Source organism: Lissotriton helveticus, chromosome 5_1, assembly GCF_964261635.1.
Source record: "Lissotriton helveticus chromosome 5_1, aLisHel1.1, whole genome shotgun sequence".
Taxonomy (NCBI): Eukaryota; Metazoa; Chordata; class Amphibia; order Caudata; family Salamandridae; genus Lissotriton; species Lissotriton helveticus.
The window spans coordinates 2006157271-2006179802 of record NC_136065.1 but is presented as its reverse complement, the minus strand read 5'-3'; positions in this window follow the sequence as shown (position 1 = coordinate 2006179802).

Sequence of the window (22532 nt, the reverse complement as noted above, 5' to 3'; positions counted from 1 at the left end):
TGAGCGAGAATAGCAAACATGATAGGCAAGGTATGAAACATGCAAACTTACATAATAACCAATCTCATATTTAAATTAGCAATACATAGGGCAAATTCATATTCTATTTTACATGATAAATATGATGGACAAGGTACATGAAAAAAAGATAAAACTTACATAATATCCTATCTCATATTTAAAAAAGCATTATAAAGCGCAAATTCATATTCTATTTTACATGATATACAAAACCATCATCCTAAATAGCATCTCCGCTTTTTACTGCAAACTAACCAATGTTTAACAAGTTAAGAAACATGCAGATTATGAAATAACAACCACTAACTTTACATTACTCAAGAAATCACCTGAGTTACATATTATCGTTTACAAATGTGGTCAAAGCATAGCCCTCCCAAGTCGGCATGAATCTCAGAAGCGCCCCTATCCTTTTCGCGTAGGCCTCTTCAAATTTATAGGCCAGGTCCAATTTAAGCAACCACTGACCCAATGTAGGGACATTCTGATATCTCCAATTTTGCAATACTAAAGATCTGGCTACCTCTGTGGGCATGAAAACGAAACATTGCCTATGTTTTGGTAGCTGACTGACTGCAAACGAAAAGCCAAATGAAGCCAACAATGTAGATGGTAGGATGGCTATTGACATACAATCACTAATAAACCTAAATACCTCCTCCCAGAAGTGTTGTAATCTAGGACATGTAAAAAATATATGTGTACAGTCACCTGCCCAAATTGTATCTAAAGCAGTCGTTCGGGGTTGAAGGAAACCATTTGTGTAATTTGAGGGGAGTGTAGTAAACCATCCATCTTGAAAGAAAAGACATCCTTTTAAAATTGGCCGCCCTCAGGACCCTATTGCCAAGCTCGCAGACTCATTGCCATTTCTGGATATTAAACCAGCAGTTAGTTTCCTGAGCAATTTTAGGGAGCATTGTTTCGACTAGACTCTTATTTGTGTCCTTTTGTAGTAGCCTGTACCAACTACCAATACCAGTTAAATTCAACTCAATGACTGCTTTTAAAATTGTTTTAGCTCTCTCATTAATTACTTTATAATTAATCAAGATAAAGAATGTAATCTGCCTGTAGCTTAACCAGAGATCGTGGCTCTGATGTTCAGGTTGTGCTACAAAAGCATCCCACATTATCAAATTAATGCACTGGCGTAACGAAAATCTAGGGGGCCTCCCTGCAAGGTAAGTGGAGGGGCCCCCTCCAGGCTCAATCAAGAGCTCTCCGGCCAGAGTGCGGTGCTGAGGGGGCCCCCTGGGGCTTGGGGACCCCCGCACTGCTGGGGCCTGTGTTACGCCCCTGAATTAATGCCGTTATAAAAGTCCCCTAGTTTACGAACGCCTAGCATATTATATGACTGAATCCCCTTTTGCGAGAGCTGAAGACCCCATAGCTCACAGTCTTGAAGAGAGGAATATGCATGGCATGTTGGGAAATTGTAGCTTTTATTGAACCGCTGTATACGATTAAAAAATTTGTTCAAAACCTTTTATCTTGTCTTTTTTGGTAATTTTGCAGTTTGTAGGAATGCTGGTAGCTTAATTGCACTTTCTCTTAACATGAGACTTAATAGAAAATTATCAAAATTCGAGGAAGGTGCAACTAGCTGATTTATTAAATTAAGTAGCGCAGCTTGATAATAGGTAGTTAAATGAGGTAATGCAAGCCCCCCTTGTTCTACATCCAATTGTAAAATGGATAATTTAATCCAAGCTTTTATTTTGCCCATACAAACTCCTGTATCACCCTATCTACTTCATTAAAATATGAGATTGGTATTTTCAAAGGAAGATGTAAAAACAGAAATATCAGCAAGGGAAGTATCGACATCTTTACCTTGGAGATTTGACCTATTTAGTCAAAGGTAGAAGCGACCATCTTTCTAACAGGTTTTTTATTTTATCAAGTGTTTTAACATAGTTCTGATGAAAGAGTTGTGAGAAATCAGCTGTAACGTAAAGGCCTAACTATATAGTAGGTTTAAAAGGCAGGAATTTTATCCCCTCCGGAAGATCAGTTCCCAATGCATTGAATAAGAGAAGCTCCGTTTTAGACTGATTGACCCTTATAGCCCCCAGCTCTGTTAACTCCTGGATTTCTCGAAGAACTAACTGAATATTCGACTTATCTGGGTTCAGGTATAGGATCAAATCATCGGCAAACAACTTAATTTTTGCCATTCCTTCTAGGGGAGCTCAAATGATTATATTGGAGTGAATCTTTATCGCCAGTGGCTCAATAAAAAGAGAGAATAAGAGGTTATCCCTGCGTAGTACCCTGCCTTATCGCCACTTCTCCGGCCTGATTAGAATTTATAATTACTTTTGCGATTGCCCCCTTATAAATTCCTTCGAACATCTCGATCAGGCGACATGGAAAACCAAACTTCCCTAGGATAAAAAAAAGGGCCTGCCAATCCACCAGATCGAATGCCTTTTCTGCATCCATCATTAAAATAACCTCACTATTCTTCGTGGCAGAAAAGTAGTCGATGGCCTGCATCAGATAAAAGGTATTTGCAGCCATCAATCTTCTGGGCAGGAACCCTGTTTGATCCGCAGGTATCACCTGCTGCGCAAAGCCCGAGATCCTATTTTCATGAAAAGCTTTTAGTCTACATTTAGTAGACTTATTGGGCGGTAGGAGCTCGGGTCTTTCGGGTTCTTATTCTTATTTAACCCCTTGGCCGTGGCGGTAATTCCGCCGCGGTGCTGTGGGGAACGGGGGGCCACGTGGCACCGCCATACTCGTGACGGAACCACTCCATCACAAGCCACGGGCGTGCTGTGCTTGTGACGGAGGGGTTCCGTCACGGCCCCGCCTGCTCATTAAAATTGCCACGCAGGCACCAAATTCCTGCAGCATGGGCGGAGCGGCCGCGCCGTGACGGAACCACTCCATCACCAGCACAGCGCGTCCGTGGCTCGTGACGGAGTGGTTCCATCACGAGCACGGAAGGGGTTAAAATAGAGATCACGACTAATTCCTTAAATCTATCTGAGACCGACAGTCCATCCATAATTTGGTTGTACAGGGTTACCAAAAAAGGGGAAAGATTGTCAAAAAACAATTTATAAACTTCAATAAGGATCCCAGCATTACCACTTGCCTTAGCATTCGCCATTTCTTTTTAACATTTCACTTAATTCTGCGACTGTAATCGGTTTGTTCAGCCTCTTAGAATACTTCTCGTGAATCGTAGGTAGCTGGACTGTCATAAAATAATCTACAAGAGCCTGGGGACTAACTAGCTGAACTTCCGTATAGATCTTGCTAAAATGAGACCCAAACATATCGGCAATTTCATCTTTATTATTAACCAGACTCGCAGTACTGGGATCTCAAATTTGTGGGATTAATTGCCTGCTCTGATGCGCTTTTGTAGACCAGGCTAAATATTTTCCCATGTGCTGGCTTTCTTTGTAGACTTTTTGTTGAGAAGCTCTGCTCGCAGTAATGTCCTCACGAATAAAAAAGTTTTTCAATTCCTCTTTCGCCCTTAGTAATTCCTGCTGGAGAGCCTCTTCCTCAAAATCCCTGGGGGGCCTCGACATAAATGGTCCCCTAACCCGATCCACAGCCTCCTGGAGTCCTGCAATCTTGTTTTTCCTTAGTTTATAAAGGTTTGCACTATACGCAACCACCCGTCCCCTAAAAGTAGCCTTAAAAGCCTCTCATACAATGAAGCCTGAAGCTGTGTTCATATTTTCCTTAAAAAACCATAATATAAATTCACGAGTTTCGTCAATCCATATTGGTTCCAATAGGAATGCTTTGTCGAAGGATCACCTATTATTATTTTTTCCTTTGGGGGTGGGAATATGTACTATCAAGGAGACTAGACAGTGATCTGCAAATGGGTTAGAAAGGATTGCAGATTCCAATCTTGCAAGATGATTGCTTATCAGAAAAAAATCGAATCGGTATGCTGTTTTAAACCTAGCTGAGTAGCACATGAACTCAGTAAGGCTTGGGTGATCGATTCTCCATGGGTCTAATAAGGCGAAATCTTCTTTCACTTTCATCATTTTTAGGAGTCTATCTGTCTTTGATTTTAATTGCTTTTTACCCTTGTTGGAAGTATTCCGTCGTAAATCTTGGATTAGGTTGAAGTCCCCACCCATAATTATAAAACCATGAGTGTTTGCCAACTAATCATAAATCTGTTTCAGGGCCTTAGTGTCATCAAAATTGGCCATAGTAATTAAGCAGGACAAAGGCTATCCTGTTAATTGAGACTTTAATCCTGATCCACCTTGCTCCCTCGTTTTGAATCACCTTATCCACCTCCCAGTCTAGTTCTGAAGAGAAAAGGATACCCACCCTACGTACCGTACCGCAGCATGAGCCGAAGCAAAGTACGCTTGAGCATACTTCTTAGGGAGTTCAAGGTTAGGGGAATCAGACTTAAAATGAGTCTCCTGTAAAAAAAAATCACCTCTGGGTAAAAAGATCCTAGCCATTTTAACAATGCTCCTCTTTTTTTGTACATTCAAAAAACCATTCACCTTACATGAAATTACCTTTAATGGTTGTGTCTTTCTACAGAATAAACCATGTCACTTTAAAAAAAAACTGATATAATTTCTCCTATGCCACACTTCGAATTGTACCATCTCTAATATTAATGTTTCATATAACCTCGTAATGACACAAAAACTGCTGTGTACCGCTTGGCCTCTGCGCTTGAACATTTTACCATTTTGCCTATTATACCAGGCTTGACGGCTTTTTACCTGCCCGTTTTTTTTGATGCTTCACCCCCCATCCCTTCCCAAGCTTTCTGTGGAGGGAGGTAGCCCTTACCTCGCCTCCCCAGCCTCCCTCAGCCAACAAAAGGCGCCTTAACCTCGCACTTGGGAGCACGTCCCACCCTCCACCCTCCTCTGTGCATGATACCATATAGATAATTAAGCCTCGAGGTATCTATAATATAAAGTGCTTTCATTATAAAAAAAAGTGCTTGTGCAGTAAATTGTACAATCTTGAAAGTAGACCTATCAGATAAAGTAACATGTGCGATCTATTCTTAAGCAGTAAGTGGCAGATTTACAAACCCCTTGCGCCTCTTTTGCGCCGCCGTTGCGTCACTTTTGTGACACAGCGGTGGCGCAAAAGATGCACCATGGTGCGGGGTATCAACAACGTGACGCATCTCGGAGATGCATCACGTTGTAAAGCCCTGCGCCATAAGGAGGCGTTCCGGCGCAGGGGGGGCTGGGGGGGGGGGGAGGTGTTCCTGCGCAGGAATGCCTCCTAAAAGTGGCTGAGTGAAATCTACCAGATTTCACTTAGTCACTTTTAGGCCAATGCTGCATCAAAACCCTGCGCCTGCTTGAAGCAGGCGTAAGGCTTGACGCAGCATTGTCCAGATAGGGCCCCCCAAAGCATTGCTGGAGCTGCGTCACAACTCCAGCAATGCGCGGCTTTTACGGCACAGATGCGTGACGCATCTGTGCCGTTTTTGCCCCATGGTGCGCCGCATTGTAAATGCGGCGCATCATGGGTGGCGGAGCTGCGGCGCACAATTACTGGCACATCTCTGCTACTTTGCAGGGATGCGCCACTAATTGTAAATCTGCCCCCTAGTATTTGACAGAGAGAGTAATATATCTAGGAGGAAATGATAGTAGCAGATGTATCCAATGCATCCTACCCTCTACAGGAGAACAAAGTGCAGATATAAATTGTTTTCATTATCAAAAGGTGCTCTTGCTGCAAATAGTGCAATCTTCAAAGTAGACCTATCGCATAAAGTGACGTGTTCGATCTATTCCTCAAGTAGTAACAACTTGTAACAAAGAGAGTAATATATCTAGGAGGAAATGATAGTAACGGATGTATTCAAATCATTCTACCCTCTAGAGAAGAACAAAGTGCAGGTGGCAGAAATATACACAATTAAAATGAGCTGAACGCCTAAGTGTCTAAAACATCTGAAAGTACACAAAGATCAAGTTTTGAATTCCCTTACTGTGTATAAACCAAAGTACTTTGAACCTTGGAATATGAAAGAACTGCCGCAAAACTTTACACTGATCAGCAGAGATAGTATAATTCCCCCCTCATAAAGGGAGAAAAATAGTAAATTGCGATGGTGCAGTAGTGCAAACATAACTATAAGCACAGTGCACAAGTGCATTCTAGTATTCACATATTGGAAAATTACAACAAGAAAATAATACTTATAGCAGCAACCACAAATAGCAGCTCTATCCAATACATTTTCCCCCTAAAGGGGAAAAAATTGCAAATAGCAAAGAATACACACAGTTAAAGTGGACTTAATGTCTAAATGTCTAAAGTGCCCAAGGTGCAGCAAAATCAAGCTTAAGTTTCCATTTTTAAATATAAACTAGATGATATGGGCAAGAGTCACTGCTCAAGTAAACCCCCATTACATTGTTTTCCAATTGCTTGAACAATCTTTTGTAGCAGTTCTTGAGCCTCCTCAAGAATGGCGCACAGATGTTACCTTCCATGCCATAAAACTTTTAGTTTAGACTGCTGGGCAATAGAAACCTGCGCTCCTGCACTCTTAAATTGGCTCATCATACCCATATGCGTCTTCGTGCCTGCTGACATATCAGAGAATACTTTTACTTTGGCTATGTTGGGTAAAGCAATATCTCTCTTTTGGATCGCCTTAGTTAAAACAGCCTCTCTAATGTGGTAATCAGAGAAATTCACAATCATTGTCCTGGGGTACTTAGCCCCTGGAATTTTCTGGGAGGGGACTCTCTGGGCCCGCATTACAATAAGATCTTCAGGTGCTTTCTCGAGTATATGATCTCTAATCATTGACCTTATATAAGCCACGGGGTTAGGCTGACTATCAAGGCGTTCATTGTCCTCGGAATCTCCGTAAAGTGTAGATTTGAACGTGTAGCATAATTCTCCATCTCATCCATCTTTAACTGTGAGGCCTGGAGCTTTTTCTAGGGAAAGAGGCAATATCAGAGTCACATGCCACCAAGTGATCCTCAATATTCGATATACGTTGCTCCAACTCATTGAATCGCTCAGGTATTAGCTGGACCATAGTTTTATTTTATCTAATCTTTGATGTAATAGAGAGAGAGCTCCTGAGCTTGCAAAGTTTTACAGTCCCATATTTCCCCCGGAATAGTCTCAGAGAGCTGTTGCATTTGCTGTGTTGGGACCAATGGAGACTGGACCATAGTGGTGTTCCCCCCAGCGCAAGCATCACTACTTCCAGCCCCCTGCTGGCCAAGCGAATCCATCTCTTCGGTTCTAATTTTCATCGAGAGACAGCTAGTGAAGGATACAAGAGCTCTAGGCCACCTGATCTCATAGGTTTATGCATGAGTGTGACCAGACCAGCCCTTTGAGTAGACAGCACCAACTGCATAGATTGTACTTGTCCTCTGGACCTCTTTCTTGGGCAGTCTCACCTTTATGTCCTGAGTTCGCACCAGTAATTGTTTCCTGGTTAACATGAGCAGCTTCTTCAAGTGGTGTCTGATCAGCGGGGGCACCTGGGTGGCCGTTCAATTTGGCTTACGAATCTTTGAGAATACAGGGTAGTCTTTGAGAGGATTAGCTTTCGCTAAGCTCCTATTGCATGCCTCAGCCGTTTGTAAAGCTCCAATCTCACTAGTGCCTTCATTATCAGCTTGCCAAATACTGAAATCTGGAGATGACCCTGAGGAAGTTCCTGGAGAAGTCAGTGAAGGGAGACAAGACAGCAGGGGTGCTAGATCCATTTGTGAGCTCATGGTACTCATTGTCCCCCTTATTTTCTGGCTAGTTTTTTCTCTCCTGGCTGCCAAAATGCGAGACTGTGCCGCTTTTCTCCTAGCCTTCTGCGTCAATGGTGGGGGAGTGGGGACCTCAGCTGGAGCTCCTGCTCATTTTACTGATCCTCTCTAGACCACCTGCTGCATAATTCACAGCCCTAGCCTTTAAATATATTGCCCACTCCTGGGATACTCCTGGGCTACAGGTCTCTATTCCTCATAGGGCACCACGTCGCAGAGGCAGGCAGCTGAGCCTATTACAAAACAGGCTAAACAGGTTTCAGCATCGACCACAAGGTGCAAGCTGTCAAATCACAGATTCACAGAGCCACATAAAGCCAATGCACATGGAGGACAACTGGCCAGGCAGCAACAGGAATCAGATAGTATATAACCACGACAAATGTTTTTGTATGCCCTTTTCCCCTCCCAAAGACTTCTCTGACTTCAATGAGTCCAGCGGTGGCCTCTAAGAGTGGCCCCCTAAGAGTATCAGCGCAGCGCTCAATTACCTCTTGACTTAAAGAAGTGTCTGTATAGCTGTTCATCTGTTCGGTGTGTTATTCTTCTTTAATCAGCATGCTCACCACCCCGCGGAGGTGTACACCCATCGCCTCACGAAGGACCCAGTAAACAGTTTCAGATCTGACTCAGTGTTTCCATTTCTGGTGGTTAAGCCCAGCTCTGCAGCTCCCCAGCTCCACAGCACTGCAGCTCACAGCTCTCGGCTCGTGTCCACAGTGCTTAGTTTGTAACCCTGGGTGTAGTTCGCATAGTAGCGCTACGCATAGCTACACAAAGTGCACTTCGCAAGCTATGCGAATTGCGTAGTGCACTGTGCAAAATGCTGTTTGCACTGATTGCACAGTGCCGGATGCTTGTCCGCACTGTGCAGTAATTGCAAACCGCATCTTGCACAGTGCAAGCGGTCGTTTTCTGCCGCTCAAGTGGATTTATACTCAAGCAGCAGCTTTCTCAACGTTAACTGGTAGTTTCACATCGCGAGCGGTCGCGAGCATACGTGACTACTCGCAATGAGAAACCTGACCTCCCCGTGTTGAGAATCTCACCTGGAGGTTTATTTTCCACGCTCACGATCGGCAACTTGATGTTGGGGATCGCGAACGAGCAAAAAGTCTCGCCGGGATGTTATTTTGCTCGCTCGCAGTCGCCAACTAGATGTTGAGGGCTTCGAGCAAGCAAAAAATACCCACTACGCTACGCATTTTTGCACTGTGCTATGTGCAATTTGCGTAGCACGTAGTTGCACAAACTACGCGACGTTATTAATTTGTAGAATACGTAGTGCTGGGGCTCTCGACAGCAGGACACTAGAGCTTGCACCATCCTTTGCCCCGGACAGCACTGCCAATGACAGCACAAACACACTACTAAAAAGTGTGACCATTCATACTATTACAGGCCCCCAAAGCTATAAGAATGGCTTTGGAGGCAAATACTAATAATTGGAAATTGAAATTGAAATAATAAACTGAAGTTGTTGTGCCCGTAGCTAAATTGGCAGGCACCACTACCATGTGGAAGACAGTCATAAGCCCCAGCGCTGGCAACTAAGTGCTGGTGCTGAGCACTGGAAAACACTGGCACAAATTAAGCACTGGACCCAGAAAACAACTTCAAATGAGCCAGAGCCAACTCGGCTTATCCTGCTCTACTCCACTCGTTAAGCCCAGTGCTGCCGCTCATCACTCGTGGCTCGCGTCTCTCGCCGCATCCAGTCCTGCAGACGAATCATGACCTGAAAGCTGGTGGAAGAGAGGAAGGGGGAAGGGTGGCGTGCCTCAGCAGCAGGACATCGGGCTCACCTTACTGCCCCCTGTATTTATTTTATTGTTTTCCTTTCTTGGAGGGAGGATGTGTAGTGTTGACTCTTTAACACTCCACTGGATCTGAACTGGAGGTTGGCGAGCCAACAATGTGGATACCCAGGGCATTTATTAGGATTACATGCACAGTTCTTCATGCTGGTTCCTTAATTGATTTACACCGCAAAGCAGCATCACAAATATCCCACTTATGTGAAAGGAGAATTAAGGGTGAGATAAGTCTGAAAAGTAGGCAACCCCATTAAAGTGTATGGAACCATTTTGTTTTTTACTCAGGTGATTAAATCAGATGCAAATGAGTTGACAGGTACAGTGTCCCACAACACAGTCTTTGAGCGAGTTCTTAGTACTTGGGGCGGAATCTCCACAGTGAAAATTCTCATCGCGGAGATTTTGCCCTGGGTGCAGAGACTCCTTACGCCTTTGTAACATTACTTCAAAGTTTGCATACAAGGTGACACTAACCAGGAGAACAAGCACCATTTACTCCTTCATACTTGGTGGCTACAACCAGGCTGCAGATCCAGCCACGAGTGGAGTAACTTGCAGTTTCCATCCATCCACCAATGGGGATGACCCACAGGGTAACAAAGGGTTCAGGAGGAGGGGATTGTGTAGCTTACCACATTAACTTGTGCTGACCCTGCAATTGTCCTTCACAGGTCCAAAACGCCCATCACATTGGGACAGTGTAGTGGAAACTAGGTGTTGGACTTCCAGGGATTCAGGGTACCAGCAGGATCTTGGAGTGGGGGCTCTGCCAATATCTCCTCTGTTGTCACACACACTCGGTCGTTTGGTTCCTTGACATGTCTCAGCTTCCCTTGCAATCAAAGATCTGATGGAGCGGTGGTAGGATTTCGCGACTTTCTGAAACTACACCTGTCTCTCTGCCATTCCCTTTGGACGGTCCCTCAGATTCTCAGTTTCTATCCTTCAAAGGATCAGGCCAGACTCCAGGGGTAAGATGCATTAGCCATCAGACCCATGGTTGTGTGAATGCTGTCAGTAGTGTTACCTTGTGAGGGGTGGTAGGGCTGTCAGCACTGTGTGACTCAGTCTGTGAGGACTGGTCGTGATTTTGGTAGTGAGTCACTGCTAGTCTATGAGATCTGTTGGTACTGAAGATGGTTTGCATTTCCACATGTTTGTTTTGCAGCCTTGGCTGAAGATAAACTCAGTACTTATTTATTTGAGAACACGATTTACTCAGCACTAGAACAATCATTCCAATGCAGAGTCCTCATTCCATGCTTGTGATCCTTGATGGTCTGTTTCCCCTACAAGAGAGTAATGATCCAGGCAATTTATTCATTTGCTTTTGAGAATTTGAGATCTTTTACCCTATGACCTCTGGTTTGGTAGGCTGTTCCCACTCGTCAACGTTCCCCTCCCCCCCAGAATACTGACTCCAACATCATGTGCGTAGAAAGTTGTATTTACTGGAGTCCCTAAGCCAGCGTCAACGAGGTCTCAGCATCCTGGTACCAGACAGTTTTGTGACTCACCCTCTGTGCTCTGGGTTTGGCCTCTGGCCTCAGGTGAACAGCTCTGCCTGGCTGACGCCCTTCCTAGTTCTCCAACCCGGAAGCCAGTCGACTCGCTCCCCTTTGTGTATAAACACAGTGTTGGAGCCGCATAACGACGCATTTCAGAACCAAACCATAACTTAACTCTATTAACATGTGTGCATTATTTTCATAAATTAGAGTACTCCGCCATTGTAAGCGGGAGCTGAAAACAACACAATTGAGTGCCTCGTGCTAACTCTACCATGTGTAACTGCCATATTTGACAAGAATCGCAGCTCACAGTACAGGCTGCAAGGCCTGCACATTTAATTTCCGCGTGTTTTGCAAGTGTCATGTTTTTCCCACTGCAGGTAGTGAATAAACTTGGTTATTGTAGTAGACGACTGATAGTAAGGTTATCAGTCTTGAAGATGTGCCCTGGTGGGAGAGGGGAATCGTGAGAAGAGCTGGCTGTCCCCGGCCGCCTGACCAGTGACACATCCAAGGACATAGTAATGCATGGACCTTTGTGTTACCCTGAGAAAGAGGGGGGTTCACCTGCTCCCAGAGAACTCTGATGGTTGATCGGCGCACAAGTGCAGGAATAGACAATGATGTTATAATAAGAATTTTGGTGAAGAATTTTGTGTGTTCCTTAGACTCATTAGAGAGAGACGCTGTCCTGACTTCGAGCTGAGAGGAACTACCTCACCTCTGCTGAATTCCCCTGTCTGCGGGTAAAGCCTTTATGCTTTAACACTCATATTCAAGAGAGAGACCTACATTTGGTTTCTGGAGCTGACTATTTTCCTTTTCCCATTTCCTTTTAACGCCCCTTTCATGCCCCATACCTACTTACTTTAGAATAGGGAATTTCCTTTATGAAACACATTTTGGATCTTTTATATCCTATACATTATTGTGGTTAATATATTATTCTTTGTCATGCTGAAATATCACCAGTTTGACAACTTAAATCGATAATGACGATGCTTACACGTTATCTGGATTGACGTAACCGGACTAAAATGTATTAATAAACTTTTCAAAACAAATTTCAACTCTCTTTTTCATTTCATGCTGAGCTACATTGGTTTCACAGTAATTGAAAATGTATTCAAATGTTAGCTCGAATTTTCTCTCCACATCGACTAATAAAGGTACAAATTACTATCGATGGGGTTTGTATGATGACTGCTCCTGAAAATTGAGAGTCAAGAACCCCGCTCCATCAAGTGCCAGCAGTGCAGATGCTTCTGTCACTGGAGAGTAAGGAGCTAGAAAGGTACAGGGAAAGCTAGACTTTAGTGTAACTTGCATGAGCCCAAATTTTAATCATGCCCTCAATGTCCACAGCCCCACTTTGAAGATTGACTATATTTTGGTGGCTCAGAATGTGTTCTCAGTGGCGGAGTAGTGAGTATTATTAAGGTTGTGTCGCAATTATTTATGTCAAGCTTGCAGTGTTGCATAGAAATTGTGCGTCTTGCACTATAGTGATGCTTGCAGCATAATTGTATAACTGAATATGCGGCTTGGTTCTGAGCAGTTGAAGGTGCTATCAACTCGCTGCAGTCAAAGAACCCGGGATAGATAATATATTGTAGTTTAACTTGTCTGCTAAGTTTTGTGGTGTTGGTTTGTAAGGCGTCGATATGTTGATTTGTATAGCGCACTAATCACTCAAGAGGGTATCCAGGCACTTGGGCAGGTGTGTGGTCTCCAAGGTGCTTATATGAAGAGCCAGGTCTTCAGCTTCTTGCGGAACTCAAGAAGTGAGCAGGAGGCTCTTATGTGTTGAGGAAGGTCATTCCATGTCATGTCTCATCTATGTGAGTGCAGAGGTTTGAACCTGATATTTCCAAATGGTTATTGTGTGAGTGATTACTTTGAATTTCTTTAGTGGAGCAGACCAGAGTTATTTGTTGATTGTGCTTGCTTCAGTTTTTTGCAGAACTTGGGTGTACGGAGAAATTGTACAGGAGGGTGAGCCACTGTGAGGAGTGAGGGCTGCATCAGAAAGTTCCATGCTGGCATAGTTCAGTTGGCGAAGGTACTGCACTGGTTTTGGCTGTTACGCCATTAGGTGTCACACTGCTATATATTCTAAGTGGAAAGAGGCATGCTGGGATTTGATACATATTGAATAGCAATTTTTTGGGGGGATATCAGGTAACCTTAGAAACATATCTATCACTGCGATATGTTTAACATTTCATTACATTTCCAAATATCATCTTCCCCACAGTTGGCTTAAAAAGATAAATATAAAAGGGCGCACCCTTAGTGCTAAGAGTACTTAGTCCAAAAGTCCTGTCCATTTGCCCCATATTCGGTCGTATTTGTTAGACACCCTCTTGCATCATGAACCGCTTTTTCTTGGACGGCACACCAATCAACTCCCCTCTGCCATTTTGTGACAGAAGGGGACTCTGAGTCCTTCCTGGCCATTGCAATGTCTCTTTTAGCAATCAACATGGCTGCTCCTAGTAACAACTTGTTGGCTCCGGAGCAGTCCATTCCCTCCATCAACCCCGGAAGTAGAACAAGTGGACTAAAGGGAACCTCCCACTCCAATATGCCACTTAATTCAGCTGTGATTGACCCCCCAATATTTAGATATGACTGCACAGGACCAGGCCATATGAAAGAAGTTGGCTGGTTCATCTTCACAGCGTGGACACAGCTGGTGGATCACCTCCTTAAGGTGTATACTGAAGCTCTAGGCAAGGGGGCCCTCCCTAATACCATGATGGAAGCACCTGTCTCCATGATTCACAATCCAGATAGCGATCCCCTCTCCCAGAGCTCTTACAGACCCATTTCTCGCCTGAATATCAACGAGAAAATACTAAATGGGGTGTTAGCGGCACGACTTTTGCCATATATGACTGGACTGGTCCACCCAGACCAGTCTGGGTTTAGTCCAGGACAGAATACCACACATCATCTGCGCAGACTTGCACACATATGGCATGCGACGGATCTTCAGGAGACGGAGTGGGCTCTATGGCTTTTAATCATTCGGCAGGCCTTTGACTCTGTTGAGTGGGATTATATGTGGATGGTACTCGCCCGGGTGGGATTAGGGTACAACTATTTAAGATGGTTAAAATTGCTTTACTGTAAACCAACGGCTCAGATCCAAACAGGCATCATATAGTCTGGAGCTCCAAAAGGGTACCCCACAGGGATGCCCCATGTCGCTACTCCTCTTCGCCCTTGTGATGGAGCCTCTGGTGATTATTCTCAGACATCGAATGGATCGTTGGGGTATCCGGCTGGGGACAATTCATGTGGTGTCAATGTACGCTGATGACACAATGGTGTACCTCAGACACCCCGAGGCGGCAGTTCCAGTACTTCATCAGGAGCTGACTAGCTTTGGGGAAGTCTCAGGACTTTGCCTCAACCGGGGAAAATCTAAACTTTTCCCCATGGGCAGTCTGCGATATACAGCGCAGGGTGAGTTACCTATTGTGGGGATGAGCTGGGCCACAGACATGGTTCGCTACCTGGGGGTCAGGCTGGCACACACACAGGTGACCTACCTAGAACACAATGTATTGTATTGTAATTGCATTTGTATAGTGCTTACTACTCCATATGAGGCGTTGAATTGCTTTTTTCAGCGAGTAGCATGCTACTCCGAGACGCATAAAGGATTAGTGTTGAATTAGTATAGTGAAACATGCAAGGAAATTTTAAGTGGTGGATAGGTTAGTCAGTTATTTGGAAGCATAGCAGAAGGATAGAAGAGGAAAAAAGGTTTGTATTTATATAGTGCTTGTTACCTCAGATGGGGTGTTGAAGCACACTACTCCGGAAACCCATAAAGGATTCTTGGCAAATTAGTATGGTGAAATATTTAAGTAATTTTAGTGGTGGATATAAGTCAGTTATTTGGAGTGGGAAGGATAGCGGAGGGATAGAAAGGGAAGAAAGGTATAGCACCTCTTACCCCTGATGGGTGTTAAAGCGCTTTTCTGGTGAGTAGCTGACTACTCTGGAACCCATAAAGGTTTAGTGTTAACAGTAGTATAGTGAAATATGAAGTAATTTGAGTGGTAGATATGTTATTCAGTTATTTGGATAGAGAAGGGTAGGTGGCGGGATAGAAGAGGGAAAGAGGTTTCTATTTATATAGCATTTGCTACACCTGATGGGGTTTTGAAGCGCTTTTTTGGCGAGTAGCACACTGCTCTGGAACCCATAAGGATTAGTGTAGAATTAGTATGGTGAAACATGAAATTAATTTGAGAGGTGGATATGTTAGTCAGTTATTTGGATTGAGAGGGGTTGGGGAGGAGTAGAAAAGGGAAAAAAGGTTTTCATTTATATAGTGCTTGTAGCCCTGATGGGGTGTTGAAACGCTTTATTGGTGAGTGGCACGCTACACTGGAACCCATAAAGGATTAGTGGTGAGTTAGTATAGTGGAATATGGAATTTGAGAAGTGAACATGTTAGTCTGTTATTTTGATTGAAAAGGATAGTGGAGGGATAGAAGAGTAAAGGACTTCTTTTTAAATTGTATTTCTTTTTTTAGGACATAGCAGTAGGAGGAGGCTTTTGGATGAGTAAAAAGGGGTTTTGGATGGGAAGAGTCAGAGGGAAGTGTTTAGAGAGGTTTGTTTTGGGGGATTGGTATAGTAAATGAGGTGTCAGATGATGCCAGATGGGGTAGAGTAGGTGAGAATCTGGAAAGGGTTATTTTGGGAATCATAGTAGTGGTATGGGGTTTGGGATAAATGTGAGAGTGGGTGTAGAGGATATATTGATAGATGTATAGGGTGAGAGAGAGAGCGGGTGGTGCATTGGAAAGTGTAGTAGAAAGTTGTATGAGATGAGTCAGAAAGTTGGGCTAGAAGATATATTGAGAGAAGTATAGGCCGAGAAATACGGTAGTGCATCGGATATGCTTTTTAAGGAGAAAAGTAAAAGACACACAGATCCAAGTACATGGAGGTACATAGATGCACAATGCCAGCAAGTACATGTAGACCAAAGTTGATTTTCTTTTTTTTAACAACATAATTATTCTACATGTTTATACAAAGCAATACCCAAAGATAGGTACATATCTATAGTGAAAATAAATTGTGGGTAGGTATTACTGAATGGGAACATGGGCAGCATTTCTGGCCCTGGTCCCATCTCGAACAGGCTCAACCAGGACACTGCCCTTGTCCTTTCTGCCCATTGTCTCGACGCCTGGGCTGAGATGCCCTAACCCTGGCCTTTTATAGCCCTAGTAATCAGCTGACCCCTCCAGCCAATGGGAACCCTTGCCCTAACACTATCCAATCACAATACTACCCCTAAAATCTGGAACCAGTAGGAGACCAGGACCTTACAGCCAATCTTAGCCCTAGTCCATGCAACCAATCAGCTCTACGTCAAATAGAGGCCCTAGCCCTACCAGTAGTCTCAACCCAAGTCCAAGCAACCAATGGCACAGGAAGCCCTAGTCTGTACTTCCAATAGAAAGCCTAACCCTACTCTCAGTCCCCCACCTAGTCCAGCAACCAATCACACCAGAAGCTCTAATTGCTAGTTCCAATTAAAGGCCTAACCCTAGCCCTAGTCCCACCCTCGTCCCAACAACGAATAACACAGGAAGCCCTAGTCCCTACTTCCAATAGAAATCCTAACCCTAGCCCTAATCCCAACCCTACATTGATTGAATCACAGACCCAGAAACCAATCAGAACCCTCAAATACCCAACCAATGAGGACACTCACCCTGATCCAATAGAAACACCAGATACAACCACCAATCAGTGTACACATGTACCAAACAATAGCAGACTATATTAGGTCCCAGCTACCTAAGAAAAGGTTTGCAGGCCAGGGAGTTGGAAACTACTACTCTTTTGAGAAATCTCCTAGGAGACAGACGGCTCAATCCACACTTTGGACTTCTGCAGGTAAGGGCCTAACAAACTTGTCCTTTAACAATACTGTTTGAATAAAACTTTACTTCCTCTCCTGACCAAAAACCGAAGTGCACAGTCCCTATCAAATACGGTTTAAACAGCACACAGCAGATTACTGCTGTCTCAGAGTACCCTCTGATGTAGTAGATCTCTGTTGCTGGGGGGGGGGGAGCAGGGTGGGCTGGTTTCACTGACTTGTTAACACAAATGGTGGCTGGGAGTACACGGCTTAATATACAGGTCTTAGCACTGAGTAAAGGAGAAATTTGGAGTAAAAAACTGGTAGTCGAGGGGACTGAGATGGAAAAACTACAGAGTTTGGACTGCAAATCCCACAATTTAACAGGTTAAATGGAAGCAGTCATGGGCAGGAAAAACTACAAGTTTAAACATAAAACAGATGATAAATTATGCAATCACGGGCAGGTTAAAACTACAATTCTAAACTGTAACAACCACAGGCAAAGACAGTTAAACAAATTTAAAAAAGAAAAGATGGTGCAATCACAGGTAGGGAAAATTGTTTTTTAGGGAAGAGACAGCACTAGTCTGCCTCCTTACCACTTCCTGGACTCTGCTCACTACAATCTGGGGCACATGCAGGCTGCAGCTCACAAGATGGAGAACAATGATTTGGGAAGCACCCAGCAACGCCTTAAGGGGCCTGGACAAGTGTGAAAGGAGGGCTCAGATTTGCTTTGAACCGGGAAAACCAATCAGCAGTCCTAGGTCTGCTGGCCTGGGGGTGGGGCTGGGACTGGGGATCTGCTCAATTCAGAAATCTCCTAGGAGACAACCAGGCTCAATCCACACTTTGCATTTCTGCAGGTAAGGACCTAACAAACTTGTCGTTTAACTGTTTGAATACAACTTTACTCCCTCTCCTGGCCAAAAAACAAACTGCACTGTCGCTATTAAATACAGTTTAAACAGCACACAGCAGATTACTGCTGTCTCAGAGCACCCCCTGATGTAGAATGCTGGTTTCACTGACTTGCTAAAACAAAATGGTGGCTGATGTGTGGAGATGTGTGGAGGGCATCTAAAAATCAATTGAATTCTGGCGCGACCTCCCCTTATCCCTGATGGGGCGAGTTGCCCTAATAAAAATGGTGGTCCTTCCACACTGCTTATACGTTTTACAGACTTCCCTCTACCGCATCCCATTGGTGTATTTCCGCAGAATGGACCGTTTGATGGTGGACCTCCTATGGGAATCCAAAAGGAAGAGGGTGAAATTAGATACACTACAGAGGACATGGGAGCGAGGGGGGGTTGGAGGTGCCTAGGTTCAGCCTCTATTATATAGTGACGCAACTTCAACACGCAGGACAGTGGCTAGATGAGAATGACAATTGGGAAAAGTTGCTATTGGATGGCACCCTCTGAGGGACCCCCTTGTCTGACCTCCTCATGATGGGAGAGAAGGTGGCCACTCAATTTCCCTAGATTATTAGACATGTGACAGCAATTTAGGAAACTGCAATTAAAACTGTGGCGAAGTGAGCACCATATGCCCAGAGGCCCCACTGTGGGCGGTGGGGCCGTTCAAATGAATAAGTCGAGCTATATGACCAAGACCACGAGATGGGCGGAGGGAGGTTGATGTAAGATGTGAGACCTGTACTCGGGGCAGCGGTTCCTAACAAAGGAGGAAGCGAAATCGATGTTTGAGCTGGGCATTGGGCAGTATCTCCAGTATGCGAAGATCTCAGCGGTAGCACGAGAGCTGTGGCCAATGTTTTCGGAGGAGCTGCCCATAACTGCCACTCTTCAGGCCCTTACCTGGCTGCCCGGGGGCCGCCAACTGGGGTCCCATATGTACAGGCCTTTAAGAGAGGACCTCGTCGCAGACCCACTCCCGGTGCAGGCCAAATGGGATGGGTTACTGGAGGAGCCTTTGACACCTTCAGAATGGAAAAGGGTACATGAAGGGGTTAAGCAAATTAGTTCCAATGTGAGATTTAAGATTAACCAATTTAATATTGTTCACCAAACATACTTGACTCCGCATATATTACACAGAATATACCCGGATCGTTCTGCTCATTGTCCCAAATGTTGTCATACTGACGCTCGGTTCTCACACATGACTTGGGAATGCTCGACACTGCAATTATTCTGGGGGTCGATATTGGATAAGCTTATGACAGGTGACGGGGTGGACACTGCCCTACTCCATTAAGGAGGTGCTTCATTGACTTCTCCCCAGGCCTAATGAGAGGAAACTTACATGAAGGATCCTACAGTTGGGACTGGTGCTGGCTAAAAGGAGTATTGCGATTAGTTGGATGAGCCCGCTGCCCCCCACGGTGGAAAACTGGGCCAATGACTTACAGGAATGGGCTACAGCAGAACTAATTCAAATGAGGCGGGTCCGAAGAGACGAGAAATTAGAAGAGGACGCGAGGTAGTGGTATGTTATGATCTCTGAAATCCCCATTAGAGAGACCCCCCTTTCACAAGCAACAGGGGAAGTGCAGGCAGATGAAGGCAGACCAGAGGCTGGACCATAGCCAGAGAGTATCCCTGGACCAAGCATATATTATAAAGCCAAGGAAGTGATAACGACTGACTCAGTATACAAGGTGCGGGGTGTGTGCTTTCCAGTGGGACTGGGGGGTGGAGGGTTTGGCGATTTACAGTTAATCTGTTTATATCAAATTACAGTACTGGGTGATTAGCACTAGATTACAGAGGCGAACATGTTCTTAACAGATGTAATTGTATTACCTTTCTCAGTTTGTGTAACAAGTGCTAATGAAATTATGTGATATGTAAATGCCTTGTATTAAGATACTGTATGGATGGAAACTTAATAAAAATATATCTAAAAAAAAAAAAGAAAACTTCACAGTGTAGACATTGCGGGACTAAGAGAAGCCTAACTCTGTGCAGTCATGCCGGTGTGAGATATGCACAATGGAGATAATATATCTGTATAAGGTGAAGCCTGGCAGATAAGGTGAGAGTTCTGGGGGCCATGAGAGCGTCCCTCCAATCTTTGTCCTCTCGAGGACCCATCCCTCTTTCCCATCTGGTTCTAGGAGGGTCTAGTGTGAATGGAGTGTTGTTTATCAGGGATAGGTATATTTGGGATATCCCTCCCTTCCCCAGGTCTCCCATGAGAATTTTGGCCTCTAACAGCTGAATTCGGGAAATGACTCCTGGTTAAGGATGTGAGTGGCAAGGGCGTGACGTAGTTGGAGATATTTAAAGAATTGTGCGGAACTAAAGGAGTATGTGCATTGTAAGTCCTGAAAGGAGGACAAGAGTGCTCCCTTCCAGACATCTACTAGGTAGGTGATGCCTATTAGGTCCCACGCCTGAAAGCCCATCAGAGTCCCCACCTCCTGCAACCAAGGTGCATGCCACAGTGGAGTTTGTATTGTGAGTCTTTTGTCTCAGTGGATGTGCCTCAATCCAGACCGCCATGCTAAGAAAGCCGTACGAGTGACTACTGGTAAGGCCCGAGGGATTGGGGCTCCGTATAGTATTGCCTGGGCCTGAGAGAATCCAAGACGTCCCAATTCAAGCCGATATCCTGGATCCGACCATCCCCTGTTAAACCAATCATGGATTATCAGGAGGCGTGTGGCGAGATAGTATAAAAAGGGATTCGTCATGCCCATTCCTTCCTCAAACGTGGTACGTTGGCAAGTCGTGAGAGCAAGATGCACTCTTGAGCTCCCCCAAAGGATGTCAGTAACTGCCCCGTCTAGATCGCGAAACCACAAAGATGGATCGGTAGATTTTAGAGGACATACAAGAGGGTTAAGAGGGAGTTTTTGCATCTACATAAGTCCTCTTTAATGTGTTGGAGAAGTGGACTGACGTTAAGGGACCAGGTCAACTCTGGGAGAAGCTTCACCCGGATACCAATGTATTTAAAGGTAATCTTCGTATGGGCATGGTTGTCTGCCAGTCGAAGTATTCCCTGGAGGCATGAAGAAGAACCACCGTGCATTTGAGTGGGTTAAGGCATAATCTAAATGCTCGCCCGAAGGAGTGAAGGATCTGTAAACATCTCGTCCCAGATCGGGCTGGATAAGCGAGGTACAAGAGGACATCGTCCGCGTACAAGGAGATTTGATCCTCCTGAGTTCCCGCCAGTGCCAACCTTGCACTCGGTCATACGTCCAGATGCGAGAGCCCAGAGGCTTGATCACGAGGGCGAAGAGGGGAGAGCGGACATCCCTGCTGGGTCCCTCTCGCGATCGGTAAACCTCGGACAATGCCACATTTATAAGGAGCCTGGCCGATGGATTAGAGTAAAGCACTCCTACCATCTTTCGATAATAGGGTCAGAGAAGTGCAATTTAGAGTGAATCACTGCACATTTGAATTAGGATTTATTCATTCTTGACTGTTAAATCTCCATAACCATGATAATATTTCAGAGCGCTTACAGATTGGAAGATAGGTGGTGTGCAAGTTCCTGTCTGTGAGGGCGAGGAGGCTCCACCACTAGGTACTCCAGGTCATTACATGACCACAAATGTGGGGCTCCTTACATGTTTATGGCTTTACCAATGGTACAAGAGCACTGAAAAAGAAGGGCTATTGCAATTTCCCTGGTATGGCACATTTAATGTGAAGTTCAATGAGAACATAAGGCAAGAGCTTTAGGACATGAAACCCCCACTAGATCTGCACAGTATGAGGCTTTAAATGTTAGGCAGCATGCTGCTCATGCGAAAGAGAAGTGTCAGAATAGGGTTAAAAGAGCGATAGGGACTGTCCTAGATAACGGTTTTCCTCTCATTTGCCATCCTATAATGCTACGCAGCACATTTATCAGAACAGTGTTATTCATGGTAGTATTGCTGCGACAACCCATATTGAGCCTAATGTGACTCAAACCAGCAGACTATCTCCAACCCTTCCTGTCGCGACTGTCTTCTTTGCAAGTTACTACTGTGACTGCCCCTGTTATTACTGCCTCCATTCTGCTTGCTTTTGGGCCAATGTTATGTTATGTTGTGTGTATTTGTAAAGCACTATCACCCGCAAAGGTATCCTGCTGCTGAGTAGTAATGTGTGCCTATCTCTCCCTATGGTAGGTTGGTCAATTGAGTAGCCAGGTCTTCAACCTCTTGTATAATTCAACAAGAGAGGAGGAGGCTCTGATGCTGAGAGGGAGGTTGTCCATGTTTTAAGAGCGATGTAAGAGAATGCTTGTTCTCCTGATCAGGCTCTGTGTCTGTGTAGGATGTTGGCAAGTAGGAGTCCTGCAGAGAAGAGGTGTTTGGATGGTTGGTGGAAGGAGATCTGGGTTGTCTGTAGTCTTCTAGAGAGTTTCTTGATGATCCCAACATAGACGGTGTTCCTATAGTCCAACTTGCTAGTTACTACGGCGTGACATTTTTCTTGTATAGCTTGGGAGCCATTTGAAGATCTGCCTCAGCAGCTCAGGGTGTGGTAGCAGGGTGCAGTGATGGCGTTGACTTGTGCCG